General features: G+C 38.0%; 2 long non-coding RNA genes across 2 annotated transcripts; both read left to right on the top strand.

The window, feature by feature from the left end:
• The first annotated feature begins 7,182 nt into the window (after positions 1-7,182).
• LOC306758197 lies at positions 7,183-8,134 on the top strand. Its single transcript, XR_013771370.1, has 3 exons — positions 7,183-7,444; positions 7,806-7,940; positions 8,031-8,134. It is a non-coding gene; the product is annotated as an uncharacterized lncRNA (long non-coding RNA).
• Positions 8,135-23,421: 15,287 nt separating this feature from the next.
• LOC306758714 lies at positions 23,422-24,391 on the top strand. Its single transcript, XR_013771392.1, has 3 exons — positions 23,422-23,683; positions 24,063-24,197; positions 24,288-24,391. It is a non-coding gene; the product is annotated as an uncharacterized lncRNA (long non-coding RNA).
• The last annotated feature ends 260 nt before the right edge of the window (positions 24,392-24,651 follow it).

The raw sequence follows: 24,651 nt of genomic DNA on the forward strand, positions 1-24,651 counted from the left end.
TTTTCATTTCAGAGGAAATCATTCAGCTCCTGGAAAAGGTTGGGGATAATGATTAGATTTTATACTTTATTCATCCCCAGGAGGGAAATTCACAAGTTCTAGAAGTATCCAAAAATGTCAAGATCAAAAAACATTAAAATGCACCTTAATGAAAAGGGGGGAAAAAGAGAATTTAAACAGTCCAGTAAAAAGTGTGTGTAGGTTAAGGTGCATAGCGTGCAGCAGGACAATTGGGAATGTTGCCGCCATCATCCCCTTGGCCCCAGCCTCAAGTGAAATAAAGAGAGACGTATGCAATGTTAAGGATCTCCTCAGCTGGCTCAGTGAAGCCGGACAGTGACAGCTGCTCCTCTGTGTGGAGATAAGGCTGTGCAGTGTTTGCAGTGGATTGTCCATGACTGTAACCAGCTTAGTGTCTTATCACTCTGTCACTGTTTTCAGACTGTGTAGCTCCATGCCCACTACAAAACCTGCCTTCCAAACCATTGTCCAGACTCAAGTTGTCCTTCCCAATTCTGCAGCCTGATCACACTTCTGCATGGAAGAAAAGTTTGCTACAACAGCCTGATCGAACATAGTTTCTGTCCCCCTCCCACACAATCTATTCAGTCAGAAGGAAAAATTAAGACAGCAAATTAAATTTATGAAGTTTTCTTTTTTATATTTATCCATAACAATTTCTTATACATTTTTTAAAAATGTGATATTATTACATAATTTAAAATCATCACTTAGTCAATTCCACAAAGTTGCAACATAAATAGATACACATCTGCTTTTTAGGGCGGTGCGCGCAGATGGCTTCTGAAACGAAGCTTTACCTATCGGGTTATACACAGTAACTTGGTCTACTGTCACCTTTGATTGCCACAGGGTCTCTGGCAGTCCCACATCTGTTAAAATTCACCATTTCCTTTGTGGTGTTGAGCAGATTTTTTTTTAATAAGATTTAATCAAATGTTATTTATAAAGCACTTTTTATGTTACACAGCAACAAAGTCCTTTACATAGTTTAAAAAAAAAAAAAAATAGTGGGGGCACATTCGACAAGTCCTGGATCAGTTCCTATTCACTAATTGTTTCACAGTAGCATCTAGCAAGTTATATTGGAAATGTGATGTGAACAAATGCACATTCTCCTGCAGCACTTCCATGCTGCTTTTTAAAAATGATAGACCTCCTGTTAGGCATGCTGAGGTCAGTTTTTCCGGTGGTCCATAATCCATGCTATCAGCTACAAGGCCCAAGTCTCAACAGTTTTAGTATTAAGACAAGTAATTTGCCTTTAGTACCCTGTCCTGAAGGTCAGAGGACACCTGGCTTTTAAGCAAAGCAAACTGCTGGCTGTTGGTATGCACCATTGCAATGTGGCTGAAAAGTGTAATTTACACATTCCTCAGGAAAAGTTTTTACATCTAGACCAGGGGTGACCTGGTGACCAACTCTGGTCCTTGAGAGCTGCAGTCCTATAAGTGTTGGGATTTTCCCTGCAGCCACACACCATCTTTTTTCCATCTTGTATTATCAACAGGCAATTTGATGGTTTTTCATTTTGTTTCTAGATTTGAAAAAATATATGTATTGTACAGATTTTTGAAATATCAAGTTTACAATGTGTGCCGATCAGATTAAATATAAGTTTATTTTGCTTTAGCTATAAATATATTTTATTTAACTATTTATTTGCTACTTAGTCATTGTAATTTAGGTATGAGATGTAAAATTCCTAGATATGACTTTTATTAATGTCCTTCTAGGCCAAATGATTTGGGAATAAACATAATCTGGTATGGCAATGGGCCATCTGCTCAAGCTAATGTAATAAGGGGTTCAATAGGCTTTTACACTATTTGTTTAGTTGAGGCAAACCATGTTAGGCATGAGCACAACTGCAGTACTGCACCACATCTAACGTGCATTAAAAAGGCCTAAGCCCCTTTTGTAGCCTCTGAATATGTTATAAAATCACTGTTCTGTTTTGTCTTTGGTCAGATTAAAGCATGGCATGAAAACACAAAACTTGCATTAATTCTCTGACAGTTGAAAGAAAATCTAGTTCTTTATTCATTAAATATGTGCTGAAAAAAGATTAATAGATGTAAATATTTTTCATTGTAGAACACAGAGAAGTTATATAGATTACACATCACTTTTGAACTATTCTTTAATGCAGTAGTTTTAATTCAGCCTGACCAAATCCCAGTAAAATGATAAGATTTAAATTGATGTCAAAAACTACTTGTATAGGATATTAATCCTCTTCAGTGTAATCATAGGGGTTTTACCTATTATATCACAAAGGTCGAGGATCAGTTCCACGCTTACCCTGACTACACATCTAAGTGTTCTTCGGCAAGATGTTTCACCAATATGTGTCATTTGGGGTATGTGTGTGAATGGCTAAATGTGCCGTGTAGTATAAAGCACTTTGAGTTCATTTACCGCACATTAACAATCCTTTAAATACTCGTAGATGAAGACTCTATCATCATCAGTCATTATCACATCAGCTTGGTCCTCCAGAAGTCTCTGGGCAGCAGCACGGAGATGGGGAGCAAGTGTGCTCTTGAACAGCCGTGGGTGGAATGGCATCCTCAAACACTTGTGGAGATGCTGGATTGCCATGTGGATCCTGATCTTGGCTACCAGTACTACTATGTCTTCCTTTTGAACTGATGATGCTGAACCAGGAATTTCACATTCCTCCTTTAACAAAGCAAACCTTTGTTGTATTTTGATGGTCAAATGAACCAGTGCAGTGCTTAAATCTGGTATGAAATCATAGGAATATGTTTTTACGTTATGTGCTATTTTGGCCATAAATGATAAACTATAAGCTTTGAGTTGGTGTATAATTACTTTCACTGTGGTTAAAATGTTACTGTTTAAAAAGAGGAACCATGCTGGATATTTACCTGAGTACAGCAGGCACCCACATTGAACTTTGCCTGTTGACCTTTTGCCAAGAAGGACACAAACACTTCTTTGTTTCCCAAAACTCGGATTCCAACCATTTTGTTAAGGGACAGGAAGATGGGGTGGAAGGTAGAGGGAATATGGTTGACATTGCTCCAGCTCCACTGACAAGTTCTGGTACCTACATCTGTCAAACACTGACCACCTGATCGGTTTAAGGTCAGCCTGCAGTATGAGCACAAAAATAATATATGAGTTGCTTACGTTTCAATCCCTTTTCTTCCTCATATTGAAACCATTAAGTGGTCTGGGTAACAGCTTTAAAACAAATGAATAAAAATTGCTACTTTTTATTGTATTTATCACGACTGCACTTAAAAGCAAATCATGATGAATGCTAATTACCATATGTTTCCATTGCTGTGGTAACACGTCGCCCTGCCATCAGACTGAAACACAGCTCTAACTGGTTTACTGGAAGAACTGCTGTCCTCAAACACAATGCAGACTCTTACATTTTGCTCAGTGACCACAACAACAAGGGCCAAAATGCCTGAGGGATAACTGTAACCATGGTAAGGAAACAAACAACCACTGCAGAATGAATGTTGCATGCATTTCACATGCACTTGACATGAACAGTCATTTCTTTTAGACTGATTTTTGTTAGGATTAGAAGGACCTATTTTATCATTTCTCTTTGGTATTCTGGTCTTTATGTGAAAAGTGAGGCATCACATTATTAGAATCTGTTAATAATTGTTTCCATGTGAAGGGATACAAGACCTGAGCAGAGCCATCAGGAAAAATGGTAATAAATTTCTTGCCATTGGAGTAACATTTCTGGAGAAGCCCAAATCCCTAAAAAAGAAAAAGGATAATCAATTGAAAAAATGTTAACTGGTTATCACCAGAAGGTTTTATGAAATCAGAAAAGCAAATCTTATTTTTGTAGGCTGCTTTGCAGGGTTTTTCAAGGTTTAGTATTAAAATATTTTAGAGCTTAACCTACGAATGCTGAGTGTTCCCCTCTATTTGGCTGCCTGTCCCCACTTTTAGCTAAAGTATAGTTACTCGGGGTTTCCAAAATTCAGCAAGTTTTCAAGGTATTCCTGCTTCAACACACCTGAATTAAATGAAATTGATCTAACAGTCAATCAAGTTCTGCACAATAACTCATTAAGTCAAGAGTGTTAGAGAAGGGAGATGTGAAAAACCTGCTGAACTGCAGCTCTCGTAGGACCTAAATAAGTAACCCTGAGCTAGTAGAACCCTAAGATGCATGGCATCATGGGAACTGGACAGTTTACATTGACAAAAATCTTGTGTTGGTACTGATATTGCTGCACACCGTGACCACCTGGTATCAGTATTTATTCTTACACAAAACTAATCTTGGTGGTTTTCATATGCATAAACTATGAACATTAAATGAGATGACAGAAATTAATGTGATTTCTGTTTGCAAGAAAACACGTTTACATATAAATAATTAAACAAATTTGATGATTTGCGTGTACCTGATGGCGACATAAGCCAAAGTGAGCTAGACTGTGATCACAACAAGGCACTGACACATGTTCTTCCTCCTCTTTATTTTTCAAGTATTTTTCAGAAGTGTTGCCCTGCAGCACTGTCCAACACTCTTTTTCTGGAGCAGCAGAGAGTCTGAAGCGGAGGACCTTTAATGATGGGGTATCTAAACACCAGCATATAATAATCAGTCACAAAGACAAAGTAAAAACAGTTTTTGTCATCATGAGAAGCACGGAAAGAGGCTGTTTGTGTGTATGTTACTCACAGGTCTTTTCTACATCTGGAACAGAGTTATCTTTGTAAACTTTCATTTTTGTTTGTGCTCTGCAAAATAAAGTTTCTTAGATTAATGTTACAGCTTACGGTTGTATCCAGAGTGATGCAGTCCTTTCAGTGTGTACCTTAGTCCATTTGGTAATTCATTGATAAACTTATTGCGGTGTTCCATCTTCCTGCCACGGACGTGTAGCTTCATCTCCTTGGCTGGTTTCTCTTCCTTTGATTTCTGATCACATACTGTTGTGTAGCTTGTGCCCTCCAATAAACATCTCAGCTTCACCAGCATCTGACGCAGGACCTGTTGCTGGGCACAGCAGAACTATGGATGTGTCCAGAATCAAGAGGATACAAGATGGTGAGACGTGTGATAGGTACATCTAGTGATACTGTTTAAGTAGATGTATCTCACCTTAGGCTCCTGTGACAATGTGAAATTCAGTATATCGCTGGTCTTTTTCCCACAGTACTCGCATTCTACTTGGTTTTCTGGTAGATGCTGTTATGGACAACAGTTACGTTGGATTGGTCAGTGATACTGTGGCAGAACTATGGATGTGTCCTAGATGAAATTATACCACAAGAGACAGACATTTAATCTCAGTACCTCTACAAGAGTGGCTGTCAAGTTCAGCCTACAGAATTCAGACTCCCAGTTGTTTCTCAGAACCCCTGCAGGACCGGTACAGCAAATGGATTTGTCATTTACAGGTTGCAGAGATCCCTCCTGGTTCCTCTTACCAAACACAGGGAAGAATGCAAAGTTCAGTTGAAATATTAGGGATCTAATGTATCATTTTCATAGATCGATTTTCTTTTTACATTTCTTACTTGCTCATCGGAGTCTAACAGCAGACTCTGTTCTAATGATTCAGCAGCAACTAAAATTGGAAACAAAAGATCTGCTCAAATGATGAATTTACAGTTAAGTACTCTGGTCACTTTTAAAGATGTGTGGATCAGACTGACTGGAAGAGAAGGATGTCATCATTTTCTTATTCCTTTCCATTGTAGTCACACCAATATCTGTGGTTATTTTTCCACGGTTGAATAACTGATAGTCACTGCTGTTTTCCACTCTATTTTGTTAAAAGCAGATAAGAGCATGCTTTATTATGATCACACACTCAAATCAGAAGAAAAGAAGTCTTTAGTTTCCTAATCATAATAAAATCATAACATCAGGAAAATTGGTGACAAAGATCTAAATGGGTAAAAAGAAACATCTGCTTGAAACTTTCAAACATCACTGTGAGCTTTAAAAAATAATTTGAGAGTAATATACTACTAAAACAGTACAAGAATGAAAAACTCAAGGACATGTACTCACCACAATGGCAGTGAACTGTGTAGTACTGATTCTAACTTCCTTGTGTTGTCAGTATCCTTGGAGAAGAAGAAGCAGTTCTTACATATAAACATATTGTCATGTTCTGACAGGTTATGATATACACAAACCCTACAAAAAGTGTTAAAAGAAAACAAGTTAAAACGTGGACTTTTTTGTTTGTTTTTTTGGGGGGGGGGGAATAAGATTTTATTAGGAATGTTATGTTATGGTTGAGTTTAGAATATTTCTTAATAATTTTTTAGATAAATTACAGATAAATTAGCCTTGAATAGAAACCTGTACACGTACTCTATAATTTTCTGATGCAATTTTTATGTATTTCTTCCTGTTAAATAGACATGTACATAAATAGCCTAAATAAATTGTCAACTTATCCAGATTTCATTGAAGGGATCAGTGATAAAAAAAAAAAAAAATAAAATAAATAAATACACAAACTTGAATGTGGAAACATAAGAGTTCTATATGTAACCCAGCTGCTTACAAACCACTTGTAAGGTTAGTTTACCTGTTTAGATAAGTTGCCATGCATGTTTAAATCTTGATTAATAGTCTCATCATTTCTTTTTAGATTTAAACAGAATTAGATTAAAGCGTGCAGCAAGGATTTTTTTTACAGCTATATCTATTTTTTAATATATCATATTACTTTTTCAGTATAAGTTTAAGAAAACATTGATGACACGACAGTGTTGATTATAATCAAGAGAATAAGCATTGCAGTTATAAGTTTGTCATTCACTGCCATATTACCATTTCTCCAACAGATGGCAGAGCAATCATGCATTTTACTGTTATCTAGGTCAAAGAAAAATGTCTGGTTATTTACTTGTAAGATATGAAACATCCAGTGGTTTTACAAGCTCAAGTAATATTAATCAATCACTAATGCGCAGCCTCAGGGCGTTTGTTCCATTCCATCAGGTGTAACCCATTTTAAATAATTAAAGACCACCTTCTGTGCTGTTATTTGATTGGGCGTTGCAGCGTCAGACGCACTTGCTGTCGGAAAACGTGTCAATAGAAATAGTTGAGACGAAACACGTTATTCCAGCTCTGTGTTTTCAGGAGTTACGCACTATTGAATGATGCGTAAAGAAAAAAGGAAAAGTGCCTCTGTCTGTTTGGCTGCAGTCGTGATTCTGACATGTCATTTAGTGCAAACAACAGACTGCCTTCGACTAAAGAAAACAGAGAAACAAAAACCACCGGCAGATGCTGCTGTCGCCACTCCGGCGGGCGTTCAAGAAGGACAAATCGTGTTCAGAGACGTTCTGCGAAAAGGCTCAGGGGGAACGGAAGGGACCGGGAAAGCCTCCTCCAATGCTACTGAAGAGGAAACGGCTTATCAAGCGGACTTCCCAGGCATGTCCACCTCATCCCGTTTATTTGCTTTGTAGTAGTATGCCAATTCTTATACATCAAGTAAGCAAAGCTACTGCTATTTTAATATTGCAACACAAACTGTTGGAAAGTAGAATATACACCATTTGTCTAATTGCTTTCACTTTGCCAATAGGAAAGCTTTTCAATGGCAGATAATGCTGCCGTTATCCTTTAGGTTCTGTTTCAGTTTGTCGAGCGTCCCCCTCAAGCTACTTCGAGGTTTCTATTGAGTTTGGTTACACTTTTTTCTTTTTTTTTTTCTTTCTCTCTCATTCACCAAAAAAAGGCTATTTTGGTTTAAGTTGAGCTTTTTTTTTTTTTTTTTTGTCCCCTGCAACAGGCTGGTCCAATTTAAAAGATTATGTGTCGTCAAAAGACAAATGGAACCACATGGGAACATCTCTGCACTGTTTAGGAGATCACATGAAGTTTAGGTACCTTGGACCTGAAGCTTCTCATCTTACAGTGGAACAAGGTATTTTTGAGCTTCAGTGACTGTTGCATTTCAAAATGATATGTTTATGCCAAGGCTAGCATTATGGTGCAAATCTCTTATTGCCCTTAGAGGACAAATCACATCTGCCTGTGTCCTTGGTCCCCCCAAAATGTGGCTATAACATGCATGGTAACTCCCTGGTATTTATTATGACGGTTCCATATGATGGCTGCCATGTGGTTCAACAGGTAATATTTGCTGATATACAATTAAAGTGTTGACTTTGTAATCCATTTAGGGTAAAAACCTTGTTGGCCCTGATAACTGATTTTTGGCTACAAGATGCCAGCGTTGCTCTAGTTGACTGCTAACCTTTTAGTGTAGTTAAGCTTACTACTAACTGGGTGACACTTATGACAAGATTGTGATACCTTGCTCTAATTTGCTTTCATCTTACAGGGTGGAAGCTATGTACTACCACTGAAGTGGCATGGGAATCCAGTGTCCCTCTTGTGTCCCAAACCTGAAACAGATGAGCCTCAAAAGCACTATTTGCCTCATAAGCACCACTGGCCCTTTAAGCATCATGAGCCTCATGAGCCTCATAAGCATCATGAGCCTCATAAGCATCATGAGCCTCATAAGCATCATGAGCCTCATAAGCATCATGAGCCTCATAAGCATCATGAGCCTCATAAGCATCATGAGCCCCATAAGCATCATGAGCCCCATAAGCATCATGAGCCCCATAAGCATCATGAGCCCCATAAGCATCATGAGCCCCATAAGCATCATGAGCCCCATAAGCATCATGAGCCCCATAAGCATCATGAGCCCCATAAGCATCATGAGCCCCTGGGTCATCACTGGCACCACGAGCCCCTGGGTCATCACTGGCACCACGAGCCCCTGGGTCATCACTGGCACCACGAGCCCCTGGGTCATCACTGGCACCACGAGCCCCTGGGTCATCACTGGCACCACGAGCCCCTGGGTCATCACTGGCACCACAAGCCCCAGGAGCATCACTGGCACCACAAGCCCCAGGAGCATCACTGGCATCCTAATCCCCTTGAACACCTCTGGCTGCATTTGAATCATAAACACTATGATGACCAGGTTCAAATGGCCCCAAAGGTAAATCAGGATGCCCAGGTTCAATCTGCCCCTCAAGCAAGCCAGGATGCCCAGGTTCAGGTGTCTCAACCAGCACCCCAGGATCCCCAGATTCAGGTTTTGCCACCAGTTTATCACTTGCCTCATGCAAACCCCTTTTCAAATCCAGTTTCCTCATTCCTATCCTGCAACAACTGATCATGCCGCAAACCTGCCTGAATATCCAAATTATCCCCCTTATGCTCAGTTTTCTTATCCTTTTGTCCCCCCCTCCCCCACAACAACTGAACCAACTACCACTCAAGAACCAAAAACTGTAACTTTTCCACAGATGCCTCTTTCATACTTTCCGTGGTCTTTTGGACCCCATTATCCAAACATGATGCCTGTGTATCCTTATGATGTTCCTAAAGTGCATTATCCATGGCATCATGGATTGGAAACAAAGCCAACAGTGCCTCCATCTGCAGTTGCCCAGGCTCCAGATACTCCCCTGCCTTTTTATCCACCTGAACACCTGCCTTTTCTTTCTTATGAACATGTGCTTTTTCCACACACGTCTCGCCAAGGCTAGTCAAACTGAAACAATAAATGTTTTGAAAGAAACTGGTGGTGACTGCTCATTTGCATATCTAGCTTAGTTAAAGCTTAAAATAAATGGTTCTTAAAATGTCTAAGTCATTAAGTTTTTAACTGTTATGAAAAGCACAAAAACCTCTGTACAACAGAAGTGGTTTTAATGGTGTAGTGTTTGAGCACAATCTAATTTCAGTGTGTCAGCGGTTTGACACCCCCTATCATTTTATTGGCTGCTAAATTGTCAGACTATGCCGAAGGTGAGGGGTGGGATTACACTGTAGAAGGACGGTATGTTAACCCTCTATGGCATGACTTTTTATTTTATGAGGAAAAAAATATTCCACCCTAGTTTGGGAGCTTGGAGTCCTTATATATCAGTCAGAAAATCTGTGGCCCCCCCAACCACCAGATTTTGGTTTGTTGCCTCAGGGCAACAACATGCTATGAGGGTACTAAAACGGCAAGGTTTTTTATATTATTGGAATGAAGAACAAAAAAGTAATCCTTTAGAAAATTTTATTTCAATTGCAACAAGTTTTATTTAAACAAATTGCCACAAATGATCAATTAGTGCATCAGAGATTAGCTGCAGTGTGTGTTTGTTTCTGTATGTGTGCTCTTTGTGGTACTGTGTTTATCTTTTATACAAAGCAGTCTGTGTCACTCTGTATGAAACTTCTTGAAGTAGTTGCTGGTGGATGTGAAACAGAGGTGGCCATCACATTTTTGGCACTTGGCTTTAGGTGTATCTATTCATCCTGGTAGCTTGCATCTCCCTTTCTCATCCATTACCATCCAGTGGGCTGTGGCATCCAGACGCACATCATAGACCGGAATAGGTGTAGTGGGTCTTCTTCACTTCTTTTCCTCGTTCTCCGCAGCAATTGTGGAACTGGGACGACCTTTCTTACGCTCCAGACTATGTTGTCTATATATATATATGTATGTGTATATATATATACATATATGTGTGTGTGTATTGAATTTCCCTGTGGGGATTAATAAAGTATTTTTCATTTCATAGACCTCTCTTCACCCACTGATGCATGTACGCACATACATACATGCACATGTTCATTCCATAAAGTATGTTAGTCTACTGACTGAATCCTGATTTCCTAACTCTCCCTCAAACCTGATTCTGGAGTCCACTCTTCTTCATCATGTTCTTTATATCCATAAAATATTCGTGCTTCCATTTCCTGTGAGTAATAGTAGACAGTAAAGCAAAAAATTGATTATGTTGATAACTATGCATCCCACTATAACTATAGTTCACACAAAAGTGGTCTAACTGCACAATGTTGCCCTGAGGCAACGAATGACAAACTGCCATTTTAGTCAATAAATTTAGACAAAAAGTATCTTTAATGAATCAAATATGCTTCTTCACTTATTTATGCACATCACAGAAATTATTCATACAAAGTTGTTTAAATTTAAACATGTTAAAAAGTTAGATTTATCTTACCTTCTTCTGGCAGTGTGTCCAAGTCGACTGTGTTCCCAGAAAGGACTGTTTCACCCCAAGACAAAAGGTCAAAGCCACACCCAGCTCAAATTTCATTGGTCTCAAACTTATGAGACTTTTTATGTGATGTTTTGATTTAAAAAAAATTAGAGGGGCGGTGTGTGGGCCAAAATAGTGGTTTGTTGCCTGAGGGCAACACCATGCCATAGAGGGTTAAGACATATGGGGTGAGAAGAGGGTGAGGCTCGTGGAGAAATTAGTTTTTCTGACTGATTATGGCTGCTGTTGAGTTTGAGGATGTTGTCCATTGCAGAAGAATGGAAAGGCCTGCAGAGACTTTGGCTCATAGAGAATCTGGGTTTGAGCTAACAGTGTGGCCATATGGAGGTCTGCAGCTACCAACTTCTGTCCACAAGATCCATTCAGCATACTTTCTATCATCCCTCATACTGGTTCAACTAACTATAAAATTACTGTGTGTAAGAGTGCAATGATCTATACAACAGGTCAACCTGACCTGTGCTGAAAAGAAACGGAAATCTGTATTCACACTGCTGCTGTTTTGGCATGCTGTAAACTGACCTTTGTCTGCTTCCAGGTATAATAGGATTTGTTTGAGCACCTGGCCACTCTGTGGACTCTGGTCTACTTGAAAGCTGGGAGTTGGTTCACTTGCAAATGGACAATCCAGCAACCAGAAAGACAGGTGTGTTTCCATTACACCTAAAATTGTGCAAAAACTAAATATTGCAAAAAAAAAAACAAAAAAAAAAACAATGCTAATGGAAATACATTTTTAAAAAGGTGATAAATATTGCTAAAAAGAAAGTTTATATGCTCTCATGAGGTGGTTTTTCAGATATTTTTTATATATAAACATTCCGCAAAAGTGCAAGAGAAACACTTCTGACATTTACATGTCCCTGGACATGACATGGGGATCATTATCAGTTCATCTTCGGTAAAGATTGCAAGGTGTGGAACAAACAGCAAATTTCAATTTTAGAAGAAAATGAGAAAGCTTCAACAAGCCGTAGCAAATTCTCCACAGCAAGTAGAAAATCCCAGAATAACGCGACATCTACCTTGCATGAGCTGAAACTTTTGTAAAATCTCACAAGAGTAACAAAATTTTACAAGACTTGAGGCTAATGTGCTAAGCACTGTGGAAACACCTGCAAATTACAATTATTGTTTGTTGAAATATCACTTTTCTTTTGTGAATAAATTATAATGGAAATAAGGTAGCGATGCATGCAAATGTTATGAAGCATCAAGGAAACAAAGGAAGTGATGCAGATTATTGTTTGGTAGGAGGAAAAGTAAAGCCAACAGCATGTATTTAACAGAGTAAAATTAAAAACCACAAGACCAGAGTACTGCACAGGTCCAGTTTTACTGATCCACACCCATGACCCATTTATGTATTGTGATGGTATGAGTTTAGTAATATAGGGACTTCATTATCCAGCATGCAAAATTCAGAAATGGGCATAAGAAACTCTGTAAATAAAAAAAAGTTAGTTGTTGGAAGTCAGGTAGCACTAGACTGTTGTAAGTTGCAGTCAGTGGTGTAGTGGACCCTCAAGAAGTGTGTATACTCTCAATTTTTTGACTTAAAAAAAAAAAAGTAGCCCAGAAAAATACTTTCAGAAAAAGTGACAAATAAAAACTACTCTCTTTAGTTTACCCCAAAAATCCATCAGTATATCTGCTCCTTGTCACATCAGTTCTGCTCTTCAGTTTCAGAGAGGAAGAGTTATGAAATGATTAAACCAGTACGTGAACACAGACTGGTGAGACAGTTCTCATAGACAAATATACATATATCTTTATTATGTTTATCTTTAGGCTAAAGTTAATGCAGCTGATGGCTAACTGGTTAAGGCTAACCTTAGCAGAGCTGCTGGGTGACACAAATACATGTGGGTATTAGTACTGTACTGGGTTTGTAATTGTAGAAAGCAGCATCACAGGGAGTTTAGAAGTGGGTATACTCAATGCTGACTGAAAAAGAAGTGGGTATACTCTGTATACCTGTGTATACCCTGGATTACACCACTGGTTGCCGTGCTGCTAAATACCTAAAGATCGTCTACCATGCCTCATCCGCTTATTAGAAGATTAGGCAAGTAAACATTTATAACTGACCTGATCCACATGTAAAGACATTATGTAATCTTAACTCCCATCCCTTCCTTTTCTTAACATTATTTTTATTTATTCGTTCTTTGTTTCAACTCTGGTTGTTTTAAAGGGCTTTATAAATAAAGTTGAGTTGAACTGAGTTGAGTTTTTATATTTCATGTGATTGGTGTTGTTTTGTCATTAATTTAATTTACAATAATAAGGAAAAGAGGAAAACACAAAAATATATTTGAAGGTATTTTTTTTTTTAGGCTGAACTTGATCTAAAGTTTTTTTTAACTTGTGTAATATCACACTGAACCATTATCTGTTATTTTGCCACTTTGGGGTTTGATTATTTTGATTCTGAGAATGTTGTATAGACATAGTATCATCAACTATTCCGGTTTTCAGATCCATTCTTTTCTGATATACATAAATGGCTGCGAAGTCAGGATAATGAGAACTTTTCTCGCAATAACCGCAAGGTTTGGAAACAGCTACTCCTGCAAAGCTTTACATCAAAGGGGACTCCAGCACTTGGGAAGTAAAATACCTGTCATGTCGATAAAAATTAAGAGCAAAGAAGGAGAAAGAAAAAAAAAAAAAACGTGACCCACCTGCATTAAAACATCTTCCTGTATATATAGCTTAATCTATGTTGGCTAATTTCTAGCTGCAAAACTGTGTTTTTGTGGGAGTATTGTGCCATAGTGAGCAGTTGTTTTAACTATTGGACGTTGTCCAGGCAGTTTGTTTTTTATTCAGTGCAGTATGAACAGAAACCAAACTAAAAGAAGGTGTGAAAAGTGTGAAGGTTTTGGAAATTCCTGCTCGAGTTCTCCCTAGGCTAGTATTAGGGTCAGGAATACCCTGATTGTAGATACAGACTGGACCCGTGAAAGTAATCTTCAGACTTGATAAGTTCTTGAAATTTTTTCAATTAAACAATTTTATTGTTTCAACAAACAACAGTAAGTCTGAATAACTGTTATTTCAAAGCCACTGAATATAATTTCAATTGTTGTCAAATTAGAGTTAGCTCTAAATACCATCGGATGTTCTATTTCAGTCCTGTAAATTGTTGCACACTTGAACACAAACAACTCCCAAGTGTGTGTGAGTGTAAAGAAACATTACATCTACTTTATTTCTGTGACATAAATGACAGGCATTTCAATAGGTGGCTGTATGCAATGAACTACGCGGCTTACTGAACACTTCCTTGTTTCAGTCTCAAGGATCCCCTAAGCCACCTTAAGGTGCCTGTGTAGATTGCTCATATTAAAGTGACCTCCAAGAACATCTGTAGTAATTATAAGTGTATGTTTTGTATCTCTGAAACTACTAAATAAACCATCAATTTAAACACATATTAGAATGAACAATCACAATTAAGCATTTTTTTTGGCACAAAAATGAGTGGGGGGGGGGGGGGGGGGGGGGTTAAATGTTCTTATCTGTCCAAAATCCCTGTGGGTCTCCACAAAATCAGGATATGACTGTAGGTTTGATCACTAGTTGAGAAAGCCCTTTTCACTCTGAGGGACTGGGAATCGGTGGCTTTGTCCATAATAACTTTATAATGCAGATAAAATCTGAAATTGTTGTGATCAAATGAAGTGATTTTATTTTCTTTGACATTTTAAACTGTGAATTTAGAATAAATTTAGCTTTGTGATAGACTGGTGACCTGTTCTGTGCTAGAATAAGCTCCAGTTCCTTGTGAACCTTAACTGGACAAAGCGGTTAAGAAAATGACTGAATGAATTAATGAATTAACGAACAAATGAATGAATGAACAAATGAATTAGAATAAAAATCTTAAGCTTAGAAATGTCTTTGGGTTTGTCTCTAAATATTCAAGTTTTCACAATAATGATAGTCATGAAAATACACACTGACTTGTACACTTGGCTGCTTTGTAGCATCAAGAGCCCAGTGATCAATAGTAATATTTCATTTAACAGGATAGGAGAAGGAAAAGTTGTCATCAGTGCTGTGGTAAATACAGGCTGCTACATGTATGAGTTTACACTGGGGCGTGCATATTAGCCATTTGCAGCATGACAGTGAGCCAGCATGCTTCTTCAGGAAAGCACAGCCATGTGAATTTCATGGTATTACATCCTAGTGTCCAACTCATAAGCAGAAAGCAAAAACTAACAAAAATCGATTAAGAGCTTATTTTGCAATCAAATTATTACAACAATCCTAAAAATGTATTTATAATGCATAGGGAAGATGATAGAATCAGACATCAAAGTTCCACAAGCTCCCATGTTGTCATCAATACAGCTGAAAGCTGTTGATCTGATTGGTTTCAGCTGACTCACCTGGTTCTTTCACATATACAATGTTAAAAGTTGTGACTAAAACGCTCAGCATCAATCATATTGAGCTCTTTTCTGTTGCCTTGAATTTTGTAGTTCTGTGATGGAAGGTAAAAACAGACAAAAGAAATGCCAACCTATAGTGGCAATGTTGGTCCTGTGCTCTATAGCTTTGAGTTTAACTTGTTTTATTTTGCATGTATTGACCAAAGTAGTTAAACAAAAAAAGTTACTAGTAAGGCCGCAACCTCAGTAGTATTGAAGGGAAACACGCTAATTAATGGAAAAGAATTTGATTTCCTGTCGGAGTCTCTGTCTTAGAAAGTAATGGATTACTGCACAACAATGTGGCACAGTGTGTATATTGAAAATGGGTTTGGCTCCCTCCCTTTTTTTCCCTCAAGACATGGCTGATGAAATGGCTGAGGAAGCAATGTGGAGACATTTGAACTTTTTACTTCACTGTGACCACAACACGATGAAGCTGGTAGTTGAAGGAGACAGCGCAGCTGAAATACAGCTGGATGTGCGTATGACAAATACCTGCTTTAACCTAAGCTTTATTTGGAAAAAAGGTTGTCAAGTCGCTGTCATTCTCTCTTTTTGTTCTTTTCTTTTTAGGAAAAACCCACCCTTTGCCTCTAAGCCAGGTGCCTGAAGCTTATGGCTATTCAGTGAGGCTGAATGCTCCAGGCCTTGTTTTTGTTGTGCCTTATTATGGCTGTAATGTGAAACAAGAGGTATATGCTCTTTGACTTTGTAATTGAAAATTTGTTTTAGTATTGTAGAACAAGCTCTGATGGTTGTATAATTTGTTCCAGAATGGAAGATATGTATTACCAATGAGCTGGCGGGAGACTGCAGCCACCTTTATCAGGACTTGACACTATAGTGCAGATAAAACACATGTTTAGACAACCACAGAGACTGTTCTTCACCCCTCCTAAGTTCGTTTACTTCACAACGTGTAGAATCTTCATCGTTTCAAGAGACATCTGAAATAGTCTCGTATTCGGCATTATCCTGGGTTACCTACATTACCGCTGTATGTATGTGATCCTAGCACCAACTTCCCTTATTTCCACAAAATCAAATCTATGGAAACCTCACACAGATCATCACATTTTACTCAGACTATTTGCCCTTCTTACCCCTGATGTTCAAAAGGCCTTCAATGAATATAATTTTTACGAGCATCTTGCACAGCAAATGCTGCCACAAATGCTTGACAGGCCTGTTTCCCACATCACTCTCTGGCATTTATTTAGAAAAAATTTACTTTAAAAATGCAACCTACCAATTATGATAAAAGAACCAAACATACCCAAAACAGATGGTGGGCCCTTTCACCAGGGGTTTTATTTAATGGCCTTTTTAGAGAGATGATTTGGAGCTAGATTACCAGCAATGCATAGCAGAATTAATAATAATTTAAAATCATCACTTAGTCAATTCCACAAAGTTGCAACATAAATAGATACACATCTGCTTTTTAGGGCGGTGCGCGCAGATGGCTTCTGAAACGAAGCTTTACCTATCGGGTTATACACAGTAACTTGGTCTACTGTCACCTTTGATTGCCACAGGGTCTCTGGCAGTCCCACATCTGTTAAAATTCACCATTTCCTTTGTGGTGTTGAGCAGATTTTTTTTTAATAAGATTTAATCAAATGTTATTTATAAAGCACTTTTTATGTTACACAGCAACAAAGTCCTTTACATAGTTTAAAAAAAAAATAAATAGTGGGGGCACATTCGACAAGTCCTGGATCAGTTCCTATTCACTAATTGTTTCACAGTAGCATCTAGCAAGTTATATTGGAAATGTGATGTGAACAAATGCACATTCTCCTGCAGCACTTCCATGCTGCTTTTTAAAAATGATAGACCTCCTGTTAGGCATGCTGAGGTCCGTTTTTCCGGTGGTCCATAATCCATGCTATCAGCTACAAGGCCCAAGTCTCAACAGTTTTAGTATTAAGACAAGTAATTTGCCTTTAGTACCCTGTCCTGAAGGTCAGAAGACACCTGGCTTTTAAGCAAAGCAAACTGCTGGCTGTTGGTATGCACCATTGCAATGTGGCTGAAAAGTGTAATTTACACATTCCTCAGGAAAAGTTTTTACATCTAGACCAGGGGTGACCTGGTGACCAACTCTGGTCCTTGAGAGCTGCAGTCCTATAAGTGTTGGGATTTTCCCTGCAGCCACACACCATCTTTTTTCCATCTTGTATTATCAACAGGCAATTTGATGGTTTTTCATTTTGTTTCTAGATTTGAAAAAATATATGTATTGTACAGATTTTTGAAATATCAAGTTTACAATGTGTGCCGATCAGATTAAATATAAGTTTATTTTGCTTTAGCTATAAATATATTTTATTTAACTATTTATTTGCTACTTAGTCATTGTAATTTAGGTATGAGATGTAAAATTCCTAGATATGACTTTTATTAATGTCCTTCTAGGCCAAATGATTTGGGAATAAACATAATCTGGTATGGCAATGGGCCATCTGCTCAAGCTAATGTAATAAGGGGTTCAATAGGCTTTTACACTATTTGATTAGTTGAGGCAAACCATGTTAGGCATGAGCACAACTGCAGTACTGCACCACATCTAACGTGCATTAAAAAGGCCTAAGCCCCTTTTGTAGCCTCTGAATATGTTATAAAATCACTGTTCTGTTTTGTCTTTGGTCAGATTAAAGCATGGCATGAAAACACAAAACTTGCATTAATTCTCTGACAGTTGAAAGAAAATCTAGTTCTTTATTCATTAAATATGTGCTGAAAAAAGATTAATAGATGTAAATATTTTTCATTGTAGAACACAGAGAAGTTATATAGATTACACATCACTTTTGAACTATTCTTTAATGCAGTAGTTTTAATTCAGCCTGACCAAATCCCAGTAAAATGATAAGATTTAAATTGATGTCAAAAACTACTTGTATAGGATATTAATCCTCTTCAGTGTAATCATAGGGGTTTTACCTATTATATCACAAAGGTCGAGGATCAGTTCCACGCTTACCCTGACTACACATCTAAGTGTTCTTCGGCAAGATGTTTCACCAATATGTGTCATTTGGGGTATGTGTGTGAATGGCTAAATGTGCCGTGTAGTATAAAGCACTTTGAGTTCATTTACCGCACATTAACAATCCTTTAAATACTCGTAGATGAAGACTCTATCATCATCAGTCATTATCACATCAGCTTGGTCCTCCAGAAGTCTCTGGGCAGCAGCACGGAGATGGGGAGCAAGTGTGCTCTTGAACAGCCGTGGGTGGAATGGCATCCTCAAACACTTGTGGAGATGCTGGATTGCCATGTGGATCCTGATCTTGGCTACCAGTACTACTATGTCTTCCTTTTGAACTGATGATGCTGAACCAGGAATTTCACATTCCTCCTTTAACAAAGCAAACCTTTGTTGTATTTTGATGGTCAAATGAACCAGTGCAGTGCTTAAATCTGGTATGAAATCATAGGAATATGTTTTTACGTTATGTGCTATTTTGGCCATAAATGATAAACTATAAGCTTTGAGTTGGTGTATAATTACTTTCACTGTGGTTAAAATGTTACTGTTTAAAAAGAGGAACCATGCTGGATATTTACCTGAGTACAGCAGGCACCCACATTGAACTTTGCCTGTTGACCTTTTGCCAAGAAGGACACAAACACTTCTTTGTTTCCCAAAACTCGGATTCCAACCATTTTGTTAAGGGACAGGAAGATGGGGTGGAAGGTAGAGGGAATATGGTTGACATTGCTCCAGCTCCACTGACAAGTTCTGGTACCTACATCTGTCAAACACTGACCACCTGATCGGTTTAAGGTCAGCCTGCAGTATGAGCACAAAAATAATATATGAGTTGCTTACGTTTCAATCCCTTTTCTTCCTCATATTGAAACCATTAAGTGGTCTGGGTAACAGCTTTAAAACAAATGAATAAAAATTGCTACTTTTTATTGTATTTATCACGACTGCACTTAAAAGCAAATCATGATGAATGCTAATTACCATATGTTTCCATTGCTGTGGTAACACGTCGCCCTGCCATCAGACTGAAACACAGCTCTAACTGGTTTACTGGAAGAACTGCTGTCCTCAAACACAATGCAGACTCTTACATTTTGCTCAGTGACCACAACAACAAGGGCCAAAATGCCTGAGGGATAACTGTAACCATGGTAAGGAAACAAACAACCACTGCAGAATGAATGTTGCATGCATTTCACATGCACTTGACATGAACAGTCATTTCTTTTAGACTGATTTTTGTTAGGATTAGAAGGACCTATTTTATCATTTCTCTTTGGTATTCTGGTCTTTATGTGAAAAGTGAGGCATCACATTATTAGAATCTGTTAATAATTGTTTCCATGTGAAGGGATACAAGACCTGAGCAGAGCCATCAGGAAAAATGGTAATAAATTTCTTGCCATTGGAGTAACATTTCTGGAGAAGCCCAAATCCCTAAAAAAGAAAAAGGATAATCAATTGAAAAAATGTTAATTGGTTATCACCAGAAGGTTTTATGAAATCAGAAAAGCAAATCTTATTTTTGTAGGCTGCTTTGCAGGGTTTTTCAAGGTTTAGTATTAAAATATTTTAGAGCTTAACCTACGAATGCTGAGTGTTCCCCTCTATTTGGCTGCCTGTCCCCACTTTTAGCTAAAGTATAGTTACTCGGGGTTTCCAAAATTCAGCAAGTTTTCAAGGTATTCCTGCTTCAACACACCTGAATTAAATGAAATTGATCTAACAGTCAATCAAGTTCTGCACAATAACTCATTAAGTCAAGAGTGTTAGAGAAGGGAGATGTGAAAAACCTGCTGAACTGCAGCTCTCGTAGGACCTAAATAAGTAACCCTGAGCTAGTAGAACCCTAAGATGCATGGCATCATGGGAACTGGACAGTTTACATTGACAAAAATCTTGTGTTGGTACTGATATTGCTGCACACCGTGACCACCTGGTATCAGTATTTATTCTTACACAAAACTAATCTTGGTGGTTTTCATATGCATAAACTATGAACATTAAATGAGATGACAGAAATTAATGTGATTTCTGTTTGCAAGAAAACACGTTTACATATAAATAATTAAACAAATTTGATGATTTGCGTGTACCTGATGGCGACATAAGCCAAAGTGAGCTAGACTGTGATCACAACAAGGCACTGACACATGTTCTTCCTCCTCTTTATTTTTCAAGTATTTTTCAGAAGTGTTGCCCTGCAGCACTGTCCAACACTCTTTTTCTGGAGCAGCAGAGAGTCTGAAGCGGAGGACCTTTAATGATGGGGTATCTAAACACCAGCATATAATAATCAGTCACAAAGACAAAGTAAAAACAGTTTTTGTCATCATGAGAAGCACGGAAAGAGGCTGTTTGTGTGTATGTTACTCACAGGTCTTTTCTACATCTGGAACAGAGTTATCTTTGTAAACTTTCATTTTTGTTTGTGCTCTGCAAAATAAAGTTTCTTAGATTAATGTTACAGCTTACGGTTGTATCCAGAGTGATGCAGTCCTTTCAGTGTGTACCTTAGTCCATTTGGTAATTCATTGATAAACTTATTGCGGTGTTCCATCTTCCTGCCACGGACGTGTAGCTTCATCTCCTTGGCTGGTTTCTCTTCCTTTGATTTCTGATCACATACTGTTGTGTAGCTTGTGCCCTCCAATAAACATCTCAGCTTCACCAGCATCTGACGCAGGACCTGTTGCTGGGCACAGCAGAACTATGGATGTGTCCAGAATCAAGAGGATACAAGATGGTGAGACGTGTGATAGGTACATCTAGTGATACTGTTTAAGTAGATGTATCTCACCTTAGGCTCCTGTGACAATGTGAAATTCAGTATATCGCTGGTCTTTTTCCCACAGTACTCGCATTCTACTTGGTTTTCTGGTAGATGCTGTTATGGACAACAGTTACGTTGGATTGGTCAGTGATACTGTGGCAGAACTATGGATGTGTCCTAGATGAAATTATACCACAAGAGACAGACATTTAATCTCAGTACCTCTACAAGAGTGGCTGTCAAGTTCAGCCTACAGAATTCAGACTCCCAGTTGTTTCTCAGAACCCCTGCAGGACCGGTACAGCAAATGGATTTGTCATTTACAGGTTGCAGAGATCCCTCCTGGTTCCTCTTACCAAACACAGGGAAGAATGCAAAGTTCAGTTGAAATATTAGGGATCTAATGTATCATTTTCATAGATCGATTTTCTTTTTACATTTCTTACTTGCTCATCGGAGTCTAACAGCAGACTCTGTTCTAATGATTCAGCAGCAACTAAAATTGGAAACAAAAGATCTGCTCAAATGATGAATTTACAGTTAAGTACTCTGGTCACTTTTAAAGATGTGTGGATCAGACTGACTGGAAGAGAAGGATGTCATCATTTTCTTATTCCTTTCCATTGTAGTCACACCAATATCTGTGGTTATTTTTCCACGGTTGAATAACTGATAGTCACTGCTGTTTTCCACTCTATTTTGTTAAAAGCAGATAAGAGCATGCTTTATTATGATCACACACTCAAATCAGAAGAAAAGAAGTCTTTAGTTTCCTAATCATAATAAAATCATAACATCAGGAAAATTGGTGACAAAGATCTAAATGGGTAAAAAGAAACATCTGCTTGAAACTTTCAAACATCACTGTGAGCTTTAAAAAATAATTTGAGAGTAATATACTACTAAAACAGTACAAGAATGAAAAACTCAAGGACATGTACTCACCACAATGGCAGTGAACTGTGTAGTACTGATTCTAACTTCCTTGTGTTGTCAGTATCCTTGGAGAAGAAGAAGCAGTTCTTACATATAAACATATTGTCATGTTCTGACAGGTTATGATATACACAAACCCTACAAAAAGTGTTAAAAGAAAACAAGTTAAAACGTGGACTTTTTTGTTTGTTTTTTTGGGGGGGGGGGAATAAGATTTTATTAGGAATGTTATGTTATGGTTGAGTTTAGAATATTTCTTAATAATTTTTTAGATAAATTACAGATAAATTAGCCTTGAATAGAAACCTGTACACGTACTCTATAATTTTCTGATGCAATTTTTATGTATTTCTTCCTGTTAAATAGACATGTACATAAATAGCCTAAATAAATTGTCAACTTATCCAGATTTCATTGAAGGGATCAGTGATAAAAAATAAAAAAAAATTAATAAATAAATACACAAACTTGAATGTGGAAACATAAGAGTTCTATATGTAACCCAGCTGCTTACAAACCACTTGTAAGGTTAGTTTACCTGTTTAGATAAGTTGCCATGCATGTTTAAATCTTGATTAATAGTCTCATCATTTCTTTTTAGATTTAAACAGAATTAGATTAAAGCGTGCAGCAAGGATTTTTTTTACAGCTATATCTATTTTTTAATATATCATATTACTTTTTCAGTATAAGTTTAAGAAAACATTGATGACACGACAGTGTTGATTATAATCAAGAGAATAAGCATTGCAGTTATAAGTTTGTCATTCACTGCCATATTACCATTTCTCCAACAGATGGCAGAGCAATCATGCATTTTACTGTTATCTAGGTCAAAGAAAAATGTCTGGTTATTTACTTGTAAGATATGAAACATCCAGTGGTTTTACAAGCTCAAGTAATATTAATCAATCACTAATGCGCAGCCTCAGGGCGTTTGTTCCATTCCATCAGGTGTAACCCATTTTAAATAATTAAAGACCACCTTCTGTGCTGTTATTTGATTGGGCGTTGCAGCGTCAGACGCACTTGCTGTCGGAAAACGTGTCAATAGAAATAGTTGAGACGAAACACGTTATTCCAGCTCTGTGTTTTCAGGAGTTACGCACTATTGAATGATGCGTAAAGAAAAAAGGAAAAGTGCCTCTGTCTGTTTGGCTGCAGTCGTGATTCTGACATGTCATTTAGTGCAAACAACAGACTGCCTTCGACTAAAGAAAACAGAGAAACAAAAACCACCGGCAGATGCTGCTGTCGCCACTCCGGCGGGCGTTCAAGAAGGACAAATCGTGTTCAGAGACGTTCTGCGAAAAGGCTCAGGGGGAACGGAAGGGACCGGGAAAGCCTCCTCCAATGCTACTGAAGAGGAAACGGCTTATCAAGCGGACTTCCCAGGCATGTCCACCTCATCCCGTTTATTTGCTTTGTAGTAGTATGCCAATTCTTATACATCAAGTAAGCAAAGCTACTGCTATTTTAATATTGCAACACAAACTGTTGGAAAGTAGAATATACACCATTTGTCTAATTGCTTTCACTTTGCCAATAGGAAAGCTTTTCAATGGCAGATAATGCTGCCGTTATCCTTTAGGTTCTGTTTCAGTTTGTCGAGCGTCCCCCTCAAGCTACTTCGAGGTTTCTATTGAGTTTGGTTACACTTTTTTTTTCTTTTCTTTTTTTTTTCTTTCTCTCTCATTCACCAAAAAAAGGCTATTTTGGTTTAAGTTGAGCTTTTTTTTTTTTTTTTTTTTTTTTTTTTTGTCCCCTGCAACAGGCTGGTCCAATTTAAAAGATTATGTGTCGTCAAAAGACAAATGGAACCACATGGGAACATCTCTGCACTGTTTAGGAGATCACATGAAGTTTAGGTACCTTGGACCTGAAGCTTCTCATCTTACAGTGGAACAAGGTATTTTTGAGCTTCAGTGACTGTTGCATTTCAAAATGATATGTTTATGCCAAGGCTAGCATTATGGTGCAAATCTCTTATTGCCCTTAGAGGACAAATCACATCTGCCTGTGTCCTTGGTCCCCCCAAAATGTGGCTATAACATGCATGGTAACTCCCTGGTATTTATTATGACGGTTCCATATGATGGCTGCCATGTGGTTCAACAGGTAATATTTGCTGATATACAATTAAAGTGTTGACTTTGTAATCCATTTAGGGTAAAAACCTTGTTGGCCCTGATAACTGATTTTTGGCTACAAGATGCCAGCGTTGCTCTAGTTGACTGCTAACCTTTTAGTGTAGTTAAGCTTACTACTAACTGGGTGACACTTATGACAAGATTGTGATACCTTGCTCTAATTTGCTTTCATCTTACAGGGTGGAAGCTATGTACTACCACTGAAGTGGCATG

The sequence above is a fragment of the Telmatherina bonti genome (assembly GCF_933228915.1).
Source record: "Telmatherina bonti genome assembly, chromosome: 7".
Classification (NCBI taxonomy): domain Eukaryota; kingdom Metazoa; phylum Chordata; class Actinopteri; order Atheriniformes; family Telmatherinidae; genus Telmatherina; species Telmatherina bonti.